This window comes from Talpa occidentalis, unplaced genomic scaffold, assembly GCF_014898055.3.
Source record: "Talpa occidentalis isolate TD23 unplaced genomic scaffold, MPIMG_talOcc4v2.1 talOcc4.16, whole genome shotgun sequence".
NCBI lineage: Eukaryota > Metazoa > Chordata > Mammalia > Eulipotyphla > Talpidae > Talpa > Talpa occidentalis.
The window spans coordinates 23,385,091-23,400,387 of NW_023601653.1; the positions used below are offsets into that span (position 1 = coordinate 23,385,091).

Below are 15,297 nucleotides of genomic sequence, written 5' to 3' on the forward strand. Positions count from 1 at the left end.
ACCCAGTTGATGTTTGTGACATCATCTTCCAGTCGGAGTATATAGAACAGCTGAGGTAGCGTTCAGTTTTAGCCCCAGTGCCATTATGATGAATGTTTACATCTCTTCATTGAGAGCCAATTATCTCGCTTTTGTGTGAGGCCCAAGGATCGCTCATGCTGCCGGCCGGCACAGAGCACTGTTGGATCTAGCTGAACGAATTGTTTTCCCTGTCTGTGGTAAGAGCCTCTTCTGTTTTAGCTTCTCTTTCAAAATAAAGGTAGATGTGTCTAACAGAGGAAACAGTCTAAGAAACTGGTGTCAGAGTCAAACAGGATTACTATCTGGTAAGCTTTAAAGCAGAGCGGTGTTTAGCATTATTAAAGGGAAATGTGAATTAAGCAACGTGAATTGAAAAAGAGCATGCTAACGTATACCTGGCAAACTAATTTGCAGTAGAAAATGAATGCAGGTAAATTCAGCTCTTCTTTAAAGAAAGAAAGTAACTGTTACTATAGGATTGCAATTCTGAATGTGTTTTAAAATCTCTGTGTGGATGTGTTTAACTCTCTTCTTCATTTCTTTATATTTTGCTATTAGTAAAGAATAGAAATAAAAATAGTCTACCAAGTAATGTTGCTGTACATTGAAAATGAGTGAAAGTTTCTAATTGTTAAATAGTAGTTCTTTGGGACAGTTTTGCAAAGTTATATCTATGCAAGAAAACAAAATTTAACAAGTGAGCAAAGGCTTTAGCTTCTAAAATGAAGTTGTAGTACTTTGTATTTGTATTTACCATTTTTAATCCCATATAATAAAAATAGTATTTTTTCTGGAATTAAAAAAAGTTGAAGTTTATTAAGTGCTTGAGTGCAGAAGAAAATGCTGTGTTTTAGGAATCTACAGAATATTTAATAAAGCTTTCAGCTATTTAATCTTTTATTGGCAGTGATATTTATATGTGAGGATTCTCACAATATTGTAGCAAAACAAATATAGTCATAACTGTTGAATTGCTGTGGATATATAGGTGATTGAATCTGACAGGGATCCTGCAAAATCAGATACAAGAGCTTTTAATTAACTGAGAATATACACATGCTAGCAAAGGAAGTACTCCAAATACTTTTAACTCCTCAAACATTGTCTATTTTCATGGTATAAAGTAGCCAATTATTGTTTAATGCAATTATTTATGAGGTGAAGACAAAGGAAAGGGTAAAAGCTGTTATTTAATTTCATATCTCTTATTTTAATAACAGCCCTATGTCTTCTAGGGTAATGAAACTTTTGAAGTGACTTGTCCATGGGGCTTTTATATGCTTGTGTTTTTCATATGTATTTTTACTCTGCTTTAACAGAATATTTCTGCCTGTGCAAACCAATAACTTGGGTAATTAGAAATCAGAGTATGGGGGTGTTCAGTTTGTACTTAAAGACAGTAGGGGTTCCCAGTTATGTTACACTTCTGTATCTCCTACTAGCCCAGTCCTGTTTGGCAGTGTTTGACATTACTGCTGTTCGATTTGTCTCCTTCAGTCAATTCAGGTCTGAACAAAATTGAGTTTCTAGAAAGTGTCAGATGTGTATTAATGGAATTTAAAGAATTGAGCTTGTTGTATCAGCCAAAATAATATATAATCAACCAAACCTCAAAAGCTATAAATGTACATCTGGAGTTAATTTTTAACAGGGAGATTAATTTTAGTGTTTTCTGTGGATTTCAAAATCTAAAAGTGGAAATCTGAAAGTTTTGAAAATGTGACTTGAAAGGATACTGATTCACTGCTTTGAAATGAATTTCTTCCTTTAAGTACTTTAAAGTGGAGTTGAATAACCGGAAGGTATTGACTCTGTCATTTTCACAGGTAATCAATCTTGTCCAAGGAAAGCATTTGTTTCCTTACAATTAATTCTCTAAAAATCTATTCTGTCAACAATGAAGAAAATCTTTCTCACCCAAAGAGTGATCTAGACATGTAAAATTGTATTTTCTGCTGTGTATGAATGCTTCTCTCTGTACTAAGTCTCTAACCACAAATGTACTGCTTTGATAGAAAGTGCAGTAGTAAAATTGCTTATCTACTTATTTTCCTTTGAATAACTTTGTTCAATGTGGAATACATAATATGATATGCCTGGTTGATGAATTTTATTGGCTGTAGGTTTTTGATTTTAAAAACAAAATATGTTAATAAAATCATAGCAATTTGTCATGCCACAAACTCCTTATAATTTTTGGTGCAAGGAGACATAGTTAAAAGATGTGCATGCTATATGGTATATTGCTGTGTTGTTACCTCCTTTCTAATACACATGCCCTTTGTTTGAGTTAAGTAATTATTTTTATTTTTATTCATATTTTCTATTTTTATTCATATTATCTCATCCAGTTCTTTGTATGTAGTGTACCAAGTTAAATAACACTGCCTAACACGCTTTACAGGTGTTAAGAGATGGGAAAAGTGTACAGTCACAAAAAGATTTCTATTATCTCTTTGAAGTTTCTGCATACCCCAAATTGAAGGGAAATACATTATTTTCTTTTGAAAATTGTTCCTCACATTGTTTTAACCAATTATAAATAACTTCTTTTTTCTATCATATGCAAACTTAGTTAAGGTACCCTTTCATTAATTTCTTTTAGTTACTGAAATCATGATAACATTTGTTTTTCTGTTTTCTCAGTTCAAATTCTTGGATATGTCCTGAATTCTATGCTTAACAGTGAAACTCTCCACTGAAGGCCATCTTTTACTTAAGCCAAAAACATGGAAGCTATATCAGCTTAGATAACTTGGCTTTCTATTTGCTTGTGAATGCATGGTTAGGTATATAGTTTATGTGCATAAATTAAATATTTATATGTACATTCAAGTTCAAAAGATGCTTTCATGGACATAGTATCATTCATCCTTAACAACTAGTCTGTGATATAGTAATTGATGTTATGCATCTAAGGAAAGAGAGATTTTTGGATTTTAACTTGTTGCGACCACCCAGGCAGTAAATCATTGAATGAGAAAATTTTCACATAGCAATGACTCTCTCTCTCTTTCTGTCTCTTGCTCATATTATAAAGGAGGGGAGAACAAAGCAATACATGTAGCATTGTATATATATATATATATATATATATATATATATATTCACATATATGTATATATATGTAAAGAGAGAGAGAACTTGTTATTAATTTTAATTGTGACTCTTCTGGGTGCTTGAAACTTATTTATAATGAAATAATATTAAAGATACTTGGAAAGTTCTCATCTTTTTTATTAAAAATATAGAATGTATTTTAAGATATGAATGAATAAAACAGAACTTATTAGAAAAAAGGAAACATGAGTTGAAAGACGGATTTACTTATATTTCTTGTGGTTCTCTGTGTCTTTAAGTTCTCAGCTGTGTTCTAACCTAACATAGATTTGAAAATACTCTATATTTGGGTGTTTCAAAAATGTCTCTCAATTATTTTATAACTCATATTTGATTCTGAATGTGTTCACTGCAACTTTACAAAAAGAAAACACTTATTTCTGAATACAGAAAAAAAAATATTTGGATATAGTTATCTTGTATTTGGAGTATATATTCAACCTGTATAGTTTTATATTATCCTCATAATAAACTCCTTGATGCTCATAGTGTATTGAGTTTTAACAGTTCCTTTGACTTTAGGGTCTCAAGAGAATAAATAGGAGAGTGAAACATGAATCAATTGTATACTTTGCCTTAATTTAAAAAGTTAACAAGGGCCTCCCCTGGTGGCTTAGGCGGTTGAGCACAGCACTGTGAAGCTGTCCACAGCCTCTGCAGCGTGGGTTCAAACCCCGCCAGCTGGCGAGATACCCACATGGTGTGACAGACCTCTCCTGTCTTGCCCACTGCTCCCCTCAGCAGTGTATTTCAGTTAGTCTGCCTGTTCTGTTACCCACTCTGTCTCTGGTGAATCCTCTCACCCTCCCACACATCTGGCCTGTACCCCGGTTCTTGTATGCATGAATAAATAAATCTTTAAAAAATAAATAAATAAAAAGTTAACAAATCATCTAAATAATGGTTGTTTGTGTTTGAATAAAACATGAAGTAACCTAAGGTTTAATATTCATTTTTCACTTATTTGTCGTATATTACTACTAGTACTTAGGATGGTTGAAAAGTGATATTTATTATCCATTGAATTTATTTACAGATGCTTGGTGATTAAAAGGAAAAAAAAAAAAAAAACAGAAGACTGAGATCTAACATCCTCAGAGAAAATCAATCAGTACATAGAACCTATCAGTTGAAGATAAACCATTTTTAGATGGTATCATTTAATTAGCCACTGAAGAGTCTATCTAGTGACATACAGATAAATTGTAAAACAATTCAAAGTTGCCTGCACACACTTGATTTAGCACAAAATATTTACTCTTGCAATAGTCACTAAAAATGGAATTATAACCCTGAACTCAGTGTCATGGAAGGGTGTGCAAGGCACTAAATATACTGATGTACATTTAAAATGTACAAAATGAGGGAATAAAGTTAGAATGCAATAATTTAGAGCATGAGTATGATTTTAATCTATTTTGCCTCAGAAGCTTTGACCACGGACGGTATTACTTTTATTTCATTTTTTTCAAAAATCAGTGATAGCTTGAAACTTATATTTTCAAGTGGTTCTTTTTTTACGTCTTTAGAGATCAACAGCTTATGATAGCACATAGGTGATGAAATGGTGATAGAATTAGGCTAAATTCTTTCTCTAATTCATGGTGTTATACAATCCTAATACACCAATGGAAAATAAGAGCTTTGATTTTTAAAATCTGTGTATGTGTGTGTCTGTGTGTAATTTAATTTTGTTATGTTTTAGTGGACCGTGGTGCTAAGTCTTATATTAAGAGAGATACAAAGAGAAAGGACTTTAAAATACCCTTCCACTTGTTTCATAATCTTGTAGAATCAAGGTGCTAATTCATGTGTTAAACACAAAAGAGCAATTTGATTTACTAAGTATTTTTTCTTCAATCCTAAATGCTTCAACTCATCCCACAACTTAAAACACAGGCACATAATTATTGAGCACCTATGACATGTTCAATGATGAACAAAACACTGCTGCTTAACTCTAGGGCTGAGTTGTTAAAATTTGGTAGAAAAATTTCCAATTCAAGAAAGATAAAAATATATTTCAAATGGAGGTTTCTCCAGTAAGGACAAAGTCAAAACGGGAGAAGTATTCAGGTAAGGACCATTTATTAAGTGTGACTGGAGGCATGGGGGGAGAACTAAAAAATTAGCACCAAAATACTAGATCATAATGCTGATTTTAGCAATCACAGTTAAAACTGTATAACTATAAGATTAGGTGGAGGGTTAAGTTTTTCTGAATTTATTTTTTTAAAGATATATTTATTTATTTATACAAGTACTGGGTACAGTCAGAAGTGCGGGAGGGTGAGAGAATTCACCAGAGCCAGAGTGGGGAACAGAACAGGCAGACTGACAAAGTACACAGCTGAGGGGAGCAGCAGGCGGCATGAGAGGTCTGCTGCGCCATATGGGACCCTCACCAGCCTGCCGGGGATAGAACCGGCACTGCAGAGGCTGCAGACAGCTTTGCAGCCCAGCGCTCAACCACTGCACCACCGGGGAGGCCCAGTTTTTCTGAATTTAAATACTGTGGAATATCTGTCATGAGATAGATAACTGTGGTCTTAAGTAAATGGAATGTTTCCTAAAAGAGACAGAAAGCACTATTGTCTGAGACTACTTTAAGTAGTCTTCACCCATTAAAGGGTGAGAAGACCTAGAAAGAGAATCCACTTCATTATATTTCAAAGAGCGTTATCAAATTCTTCATGCTATTAATTTATTTTAAATCATAGGTGATCTCTAGTGGGAGGACTAATTACTCAAGAATATAAAAGATGGTCAGTCATATTTGAGAATCTGATGAGAATATGAGAGTTTAGGTGAGACTCTTTGAATTGGGTATATTTGTTCTTGATATTCTGTTTTTATTTTATTATTATTTATGAATAGAAGAGCTGTGGGTATAGGCCAGAAGTGTGGGGGAGGTGAGAGGATTCACCAGAGACAGAATGGGGAACAGAACAGGTAGATTTGCTGAAATGCACTGCTGAGGGCAGCAGCAGGCAAGACAGGAGAGGTCTGCTGCACCGTGTGGGTCAACTCCCTGACTGGGCATCAAATTTATGCTGCACTGGCTGTTGATAGCTTGATAGTGTAAGACTAATTTACCCTGTGCCACCAGGGAGGCCATATTTGTTCAAATATTTTAAAAGGAAAACAAATCATGCTATTCTCTTCTTACTGTATGATTTCCTCAGGTGGAATATAATTTATGGTGAGCACAAATTAGTAATGAGGAAAGAGGGTAATAAAAATGTACTAATAATTAACAAAGACTATACACTAATTAGTTTCACAACTATCGCATTAGACTGTCCCAAAATCATTATTCTGTGTTTACGCACTTATACAAGAATGATGAGATCCTAATATGGAGAAAAGATGGCATCCAAATGGGGGCATAACCCCCTAGTCTTTAGCTACAGCTTCCAATTTGTCCAATGTGACAGATACTCTGGTGGGTGATGGAGATATGAAGATACCCATGGTGGTGTTCCTGAGCCAAGAATACTAGTGTCATAGCAGGGTACAAGGCACTAAAGGACAGGTCACCTTAGGTAAAGCAAGATACCTGCTGTTTGCTTCCAGGGGAACCCTTCCCTCTATGCCTAGACCTTTAGTACTGTCAGAGCAATATCATTTAAGGGAGTGTGAATGATAATTTTGGATTAGTTAAGAGAACATGAAATGAGGGTAGGAATTAGTCTGGAATTTTAAGTCATTTGAGCAATGGAGATCTAGGAAGGTAAACACTTCTGAGAAAGTGAAAGAAAGGTGTAATAAATATCCACTAGGAATAAGACTGTGGTAACTAGTCATAGATAATATGATAAATAAGTATAGAGAATATTTTATTCCTTTGAAGTCAATGATTCTAATTCTGTTTTAAATGTCTAAGGCCTGGACAATGGTTCAGCAGTTTGTTAAATGAATGCATGACTGTATGACTGCCAGGGGGAAGGAAGGAAGAATAGAATCTGTTTTTTTTTTTTTCTCTTTATATATTTTGGATGTGCTATGCCTGAGATACCCTTAAAAAGCAAAAAGTCATATACTTTCTAGCTATTAGAAATATAAGACTGGAGTTGAAGGTACCTAGTAATCATCTTCAAATTTTTGACATACAAAAGAATCTGATGGATATAAAACTAGAAAAGATTTGGGGAATTTTGTTCTTTAGAGGTTTTAAAAAGAGGGACAGGGCAAACAAAGAAACTCAGAATGAAAGACCTTTTTTAGGAAAAGAACTCAACCTAGACTGTTAGGATTGCCTGTGAATTTTAGATCACAAAAAAAAAGACCTCGCCACAGGTAGGAATCCATGCAAACATTTATGCAAGAAAAATAAATCTAAACATTACATTCTTTCCTCACCACAACTCTCTTCAGTCCCCTATGCTCTTCACAGACTTTCTCTTACTTGTTTGATAATGACAAAATTAATGTGGTTTACCCGGCCCAACATAACGGTCTGTGCATTCAGCAACTTTGTGTTCTTTTCTCTTATAATCTCTTCTATGCCCCATCACTGAGACCTGATGTCATTCCTTCCTGTTAGCAGGTTCCTATTGACTTCCTTCATATACTTCATTCCTCCTCATTATTAAGACATTGGTTAAATTCATAGACCTTTAAATAAGTCCTTCTTGATCTCCTTGACCAGATCAAGTATTGCTACTATATTCTCTTAAAAGTATAGTTAATACTTGAAAGAGTATTATTACTATTAATTATTATTATTTTTCCACTCTCCCCCAGTATATTGAATTTTTTATGAAAATAGTGATTGATAATAATACTTTGAGGCACCAGTGGATCTCCAACACCTAGCATAACATCTAGAATAAAGAGAGCAGGTAATGAATGGTATGGGCAAACAGAAACTGGGTCAGAAAATGTTTTTATACCTAGAAAAAACAAAAACACTGACATGCCGGTAGTCTAAATTAGAGAAAAGAAAGGTAAAAATACTTTTCTAGAATATTAAAATAGTTTTCCATCTCTACAACTACCTTTTCACTAATATGTGGGTGACTCCATAACAAGTTATAATACTTAAGCATAACAAGATTATAGGTTGTGAACTTATGAATTTTGATATAAATATACAGCATAGGTCCTTAGGAACGTGCTGATGATTGGAGGATATGAAGACATGTAGACTCAACAAAGGGTATAGAAACTGAGTGACTATATATAGATACATAATATATAAATATTTATATTACATGTAGTGTATATATATATATAGTATCTGGTGTTTTTATATATATATATATATAAATCTGGTATAACTGATGTTACTAAACCTAGAAAATGTAATTGAGAATGTGATAGCTAACCTTATGAAAGGCAGCAGCAAGCCTCAAAATATAGGCACAAAGAAAACTGCACTTTAAATTGAAGGGGAGGTCACTGGTGGTCTTAAAGAAAGTAGATTGAGATGCTAGACAGCAAGGAGTCCTGCAGGAAATTGATTGTTAGGAATTGAAGTCATGTTCAAGCAATTTAGAACTGGAAAGGAATAAAGACCTGCTGGACAGAACTTGTCAAATAACAATACCACCTTCATAAAGTGAAAAACTTGATTTGATGGATAGATGTGTGAAATATTAAGTAATATTTACCTTTATTAATTGTACCAAACATATTTATAGAAAATAAAGTGTTTATTAAATATCTAGTTGCTCTAATTGATACATTATGGTTAAAAAAGAACAGCAATATTTCCGCAAGTGAGAAAAGTTGAAATTTTTTACCCAGTAGTTAGTTTGGTCTCATAAAACTAATTCTAATTCAATTGAAGACATTTATGGACACACTTAACAATAAGCAGTTCTTGCTTTGTATTAAATAAACAAATAAACCTCCTGACATTAAGACTTCAACCTTCCAGAAGGCCAAAAAGCAATCTAAAAAGTAATGTTGCACCAGGAAATATTCATAGCCTGCTAAGTAGAAGAACTCCCATATTGTAAAGGTTGGAGAAATTAACTGAAACCAAAAAGGAGAGAGAAATGTAGTGAATAATGGTTAAAATTCTATGTGACTGGAGAGAATACAACACTTTCTTATACAAATACAGGTGTAAAATAAATATATACCCATCTATAAATTATCTACTTTTACATGCTTAAAAATATATGTGTAATGATTAAAAAAATGTTTTCAAGTTGGATATATATTGAACTGTTTATTCCAGCAGTGCTGCAATGATTCTAGAATTCTTAGATTCTAGAATTCTTAGATTCTAGAATTCTTAGATTCTAAGCAAATTCAGATTTGCTTAGGAAAAAACCAACCCTCTGATTATTTTTTTTTAAGGAAGGTGAAGACTTCTTTAACCATTATAATCAGGGGAGAAAGTATATCCATCCTTTTCTCAAAATAGTATAAAAAATGGAATAATAGGAATGACCCACTAATTCTGGCAGTTGATTGGGAAGTAAGACTGTAATGCCACATGTAAATGGTTTGCAAAAGGGTCTCTGAAATAAGAAGTCAGCCACAAAACTATGCCTAGGAAAAATCATGGGCACCTCCATGTAAGAGGGTGATGTTCTGTCAGCAATGAGAGACCCCGGAGAACAGAGAGCCACAGTAATGCACAGGCAATCTGAGGATATGCATGGAGTGAAAATATGGAAAAGTCCAAACAATTAGGCAAAGCATAATGTTTGAGATCTGAAAAATAGGGATCTAGGGTAGGGGCTCAGATTCAGAAGCAAGAATTAAGTTTCTTGAAAATTTAGAGAGGCAGAAGTCCCATGTAGAAATGACTTCCTAATAAGAAATCAAGAATTGAGACTTATTTGGCTCTAGTTATTGGCAAGAACTCAGGAAATGGACAGAGATTCTGAGGTCACACATGTTCCAGAATCCGGGGTGGATTCATACCTATAGGTAGCATTGGTGGTTGCATTGGTGAAGCAGAGGAGTCTGACTAGAAGCCTACTCTTTAAGTTATAGATTGGGGCATTAGAGTGGGGAGTTAAAAGCATAGGCTGTGAAGAAGGCATTCATCTGACTTTACCATTTTTCAGTGGCAAGTCTGTGGGCTAAGCACTTAATCTCTGTGTTTTAGATGCCTCATCTGAGAGATGCTGTGAGGATCAAAGATGCTATGTAGAAGATAGATGGAGAGAGAGAGAGAGAGAGAGAGAGAGAGGTGTGGTGTGCCTGAGTATGTATCTATGTATATACACATATATCATTTGCACTGCACAGACACCCAGCACAGACAACCACATACCCTATAATAACCATCTTGCAAGCTCCATCTTCAGTCATGCTGCTCCACAGATTCAGCTGTGGACATTAGCACATGGCCTGTGCTTTACTGTGTCAATTCCTTTTCATCCTTCACATCTCAATTCAGATCTCATACCAATGGGATATGGGATTCTTTCCCAAACCATTTTGGAATAGGAAAGGTGTTGCTGTTTGTGCTCAGATAGCACCTGTACTTTCCCTGTCACATATTTTAATTGCCAGCTTCTTTTCTGTACTTCCCATTAGACTCAAAGTCCCATATGTTGAGGGATTTCATATGTTGTATCCATTGCTGTGTCAGCAGTGCTGGCATAGAGTAGAAGCTCATTAAATGTTGATTAAATGAATATATGTTGAGAGATCTTATACTTAGATCTCTTTGGAGAGCCATAATCTGAAATTTCTCTATTACAGTTTACTTTGGGGGCTGGTAGTGATAAAGCCAGACTAGAAAATCTGAGGAGAGAAATAAAGTCCCTCAGAAGGTGGCAGTGAAACCTCCTCCTCCACTAATCATAGTCTGACTCCTGCCACAAATGTCAGTAGGCACAGCTTCATCCTGAGCACAAAGCCCTCAAGCTCTTTGGCATCACCATAGTCCCCAGTGAGCCTGGTATAAACAAGCCTGGGGACCGGTCAGTGTGTGTTACCCTCACGCCATCAAACAGAGCAAAGCATTCTAGGAAGTGCAGAATGTGAGTTCCTGCCTGGGGGGGATGTGGACATGTCTTAGGCAAGACACTGCTCCTCTGAGAATTCAGATCTTCTCTTATATTTTAAGTGACTGCCTAGTCTTCGTGAGAAAAACAGTAAACTCCAGCAGCAGCACTACCTGCTGGAACTAGGTTTGGGACCTTGACGTTTGTGGGGTTCTGCAGAGATGGACTTAGAAGTCTCCAGGATAGGGTAGACTATGGCAGTATTTTCTCCTCCTGGACTCTTCTTACTGCAAGGGAAATGTGTTTTGTTGCCGTGACAAATTGTCACAACCTAGATACTTAAAATAGACACTATCACAGTTTCAATGGGTCAGCAATACAGGCACAACTTCCCTAGATACCATTTTTTGCTCAGTCTCAAGGAGCTGCAATAAAGGTGTCTGCCAGACTTGTTCTGTGTGGAGTTCAAGTTCTCCTGCAAGTCCAGGCAGTGGTCAGCAGGTCCTGGCAGCTATAAACCTGAGGTTTTCTTTTCCTTGCAGGCTGTCAGCTGTGGGTTACAAGAGGCTCACTCTCAGGCCCTCTCTCAATAAGACAGCTTTTTTCCTCAAAGGCAGCAGGGGTTCTCTTGCTCCAATCTCTAAGATGGAGAGTTCAATAACAAAATAATCATGGGAGTCACATCCTATCACTTTTGCCTTTTCTACTGACTCTAAGTAAGTCACGGATTCTGTCCATACTCAAGGGGAGGGAATTTTACAAGGATGCGACTCATTGAGTGCCACTTTAGGATGTGTCCACCATAGGGAGAATAATAGAATATTCTGAGACCACCAAGTGACTGTAGCTGCTACCGTCTAACCATTTTAGAGATTTCCTACAAATCTCAAACTCACCAGCAGCAGAGCTCACCAGGGAAGAGCTAATTTTGAATAAGAAAAGTAGTAGCCAAGAGAAAGTGACAACGGGAGCCAGAAATATGGCCAGTTGCCTCCTCCTATTTACTCAGTAAGTAGAAGCTGTAGCCACATGTACTTACTATAGGTTTGGAGAGTTGTGGCAAGGGTTATAGTGCTTGACTCTAAGCAGACATTTTGGATTAGAGACCTCTAATTTCAATCCATTCCCAAGAGAATAGAAATCGAAAGTCACACTGCTAATAATCTCACTTGTGGGTCAGTATTGCTTACTAAGGCAAAAAATTCAAGAGAACTCCTGTTGTGGTCACTATTACTTAATACACAGTGTTCAAGAGAACTCCTAATCCTGGGCTTTATTACCTGTTAGGGTGTTTCCTTCCCCCTACATTGCTGAATACTTGGAAGAGCTTGCATTTGCGAACCTGGAAGGAGTTAGGAGGTGAGTGTATAAGGGGCTGTGTAGGATTGGGTTGCATGAGACAGCTAGTCTTTCATAGTCCCCACTTTTCCTCATCTCTTATCCTTTCAGTATATCACAAAAGACCTAATATTTTATTCTACTCTGCTTTCTTCAACAACCAAACCAAATCAGTAAAGGCTCTTGAAACTTCTAATCCAGAGTCAAATGTTTTGATAGATTGGAACTATAGTATTAAAAAACAAGCCAGGCACATATTAAAAAAAACTAGCAACAACAAATGTTGGCGAGGTTGTGGAGAAAAAGGAACTCTCCTGCACTGTTGGTGGGAGTGCAAACTGGTCCAAACTATCCACTATAGAGACCTGTGTGGACATTTCTTGACCTACTAAAAATAGAGCTTCCATATGATCCAGCAATTCCACTCCTAAGAGTTTACACAAATGACACAAACACAGTAATTCCAAAGGGCACCTGCACCCCTATGTTTATAGCAGCACTATTTACAATAGCTAAGCTATGGAAACAACCCAAATGCCCCAAAATAGATGACTGGATCAAGAAGATGTGGTACATATACACAATGAAATTTTACTCAGCAATCAAAAAAGATAAACACATGCAGTTTGCAGCAACATGGATGGAGCTAGAAGGGATCATACTCAGAGAAATAAGTCAGAAAGAAAAAGAAAAATACCGGATGGTCTCACTCATAGCAGGAATCTAGAAAACCTATAGGAGACCAAAAAAAAGACTAATCAATGAAAAGTAATAATCAAAATCAACAAGCAACTATAAACCAGGGAGACACTGCGGGGGCGGGGGGGAGTGAGGAAGGGGCCGGGAGAGGAAGAACTAGAGTAGAAATAAGGGGGAGTGCAATTATATGGGGAATATAACCAAAATGAAAATGCATGCATTGTGCAAAGATGAAAAATGATGTAAGAATTATATAAAATAAAATATTTTTTTTAAAAGTCAGTAAAAAATATAATAGTGAAAATGAGACCTGTGTAGTCCTGAGACTTCACATGGGATCATGGGTCACAATTTTGGCATCTGAGAGGACCATCAGGGCCTCATGAAGTCATTGGAAAAAAAATATAGAAATGCAGTTTCAAGTGAAAAAGAGATTGGATCTCCCGAAGCAGCATCAGTGGCAAAAACAGTTTTTAGCTGAACACAAGTGCTAAGTTTGTCCGGTAACTACAAACTTTTTACCACATGTTCTCTGATTTCGACTGAATGGATGCATCACTTGACCCAAACTTGCCTTATTCACAGATCAAAGGGGACTAGGTCTACTTGAAACTTAGGCCCTGGAGGGAACTTCAGATATCACTGGAGACCACTAAATGTTCCACCCAGAGTCTCAGGGACCTGTGAGAAAGACCCAGCAAAGGGAGAGACACCTGGGCAATTAACCGGGATCATATAATGGGGAAGGGCAATGGAGTAAGATAATTTAGGCCACAATTGTGAACAGAAATGGACTCTTCTCGCTTTCCTCCCCTTCTTCAAACTCAGATAATTGAAGCAGTGGGCAGACCAATCAGGTCAGGTGAAGTTCGAGACAAGTGACTTGATAGGAACAAGGCAAACAATTGGTCAGGCTGAAGTCAGGCTGAAGTCAAGAGCTTGCCAGCACTGTCCAAAAAGTTGCTTTGTCATGTGTTAACCACTTGCAGTCAGGGCAGAGGGAGGTTTACTTGGCATTTGGATGACACTTTAAAAAGCGCTGCTCCCCCACCCTGCACAGCCATCAGGCAGTCCTTATCCCATCCAAGCCCAGCCCTGGATCAACTGCCACAGCAGCACTCTCTGAGTTTAGCTGCTTTTTCCTTTGGGGGAGAAGTCTGCCCTGGTGGGGGAGCTTCCTAGACCTTAAAGAGTAGGGTCTTAGCCCAATCTTGGAAAGTGAGGCACAAAATAGCATTGAATTTTAAGCTGTGAAAAAAATAACAGTGAGTCCATGTCAATGATAAATAAATAGTAAATAAATGAGGAAGAAAATGTGGTCCTTTCTAAAATGAGAGTGCAGAGGATCAACTAATTTATAAATGTAAAGAGCACGGCAGATTGTCATTTTGCTTCCATCATAGTGAAAATTAGGTCAACCAAGAATCACTACTATATGCTAAATCTAGGGGTACATTTTTGATGAGCAGCAGGATATTTGTATGGTCATAAAATGCCTCCCCAGAGACTGCTTATAAGTTGCAAGGGAGAAAGGAAAGAATCATTACAGTGGAAAATCAGAAAACACTTGACTGTTGTTTTAATTTCCAAAATTAACATAAACAGTGATGGATATTATGTAACCTAGATTTGATTCCTAGAGAAGAATGAACTCACCTATGTATTATTTTTGCCTGGAATAAATAATCTAAACTAATCGTGGAAAACATCAGACAAATAAAAAATGAGGATCATTCGACTAAAAAAAGGGCAGTGAGGATTGTATTTTTCAGAATTAGAAGTGGCAGAAAGAAAAAAGCTGGATATGATTCAGATTAAAGAGGGAGATATGACAACCTAATGCAATACCCATCCTAAGCTTGGAAATAGAAAAATGCTCAAGAGATTTTTTTCTAGTGAGTAGACAAAGTTGGAATGAGGACGTGTATTATTAATATTAACTTAACTGAAGTTCAGAATTTCACTGTGGTTATGTAAGATAATAATTTTTAGGAATTAAAAATCAAAATATTTAAGCAGGAAAGGTCATGTGTGTGCAATTTCCTTCAAATGGTGAGATTAAATAAATTATAAATAGCTAGAATGTTTTTAATTACTGAATCTAGTTTGAATGTTCTTTTTTTTAAATGTCTATTTTTTTAAGTGTTTAATTGCCCTATTTTAGTTCATGAAATGGACCACATTCCACGTAGCTAGTAGT

General features: G+C 36.2%; 1 protein-coding gene across 6 annotated transcripts in view; it reads left to right on the plus strand.

Annotated features, from left to right (window-relative positions):
* MGAT4C (MGAT4 family member C) overlaps positions 1–15,297 on the plus strand; it is a 607,576-nt gene that overhangs the window by 418,211 nt on the left and 174,068 nt on the right. The window contains exon 1 of one of the 6 annotated variants that reach the window (XM_054696170.1): positions 142–218. The exons of 4 other annotated variants lie outside the window; for them this stretch is intronic. The gene's annotated coding sequence lies outside the window, so the exon portion shown is untranslated. One more of the 6 variants, XM_054696168.1, reaches the window with a different exon arrangement.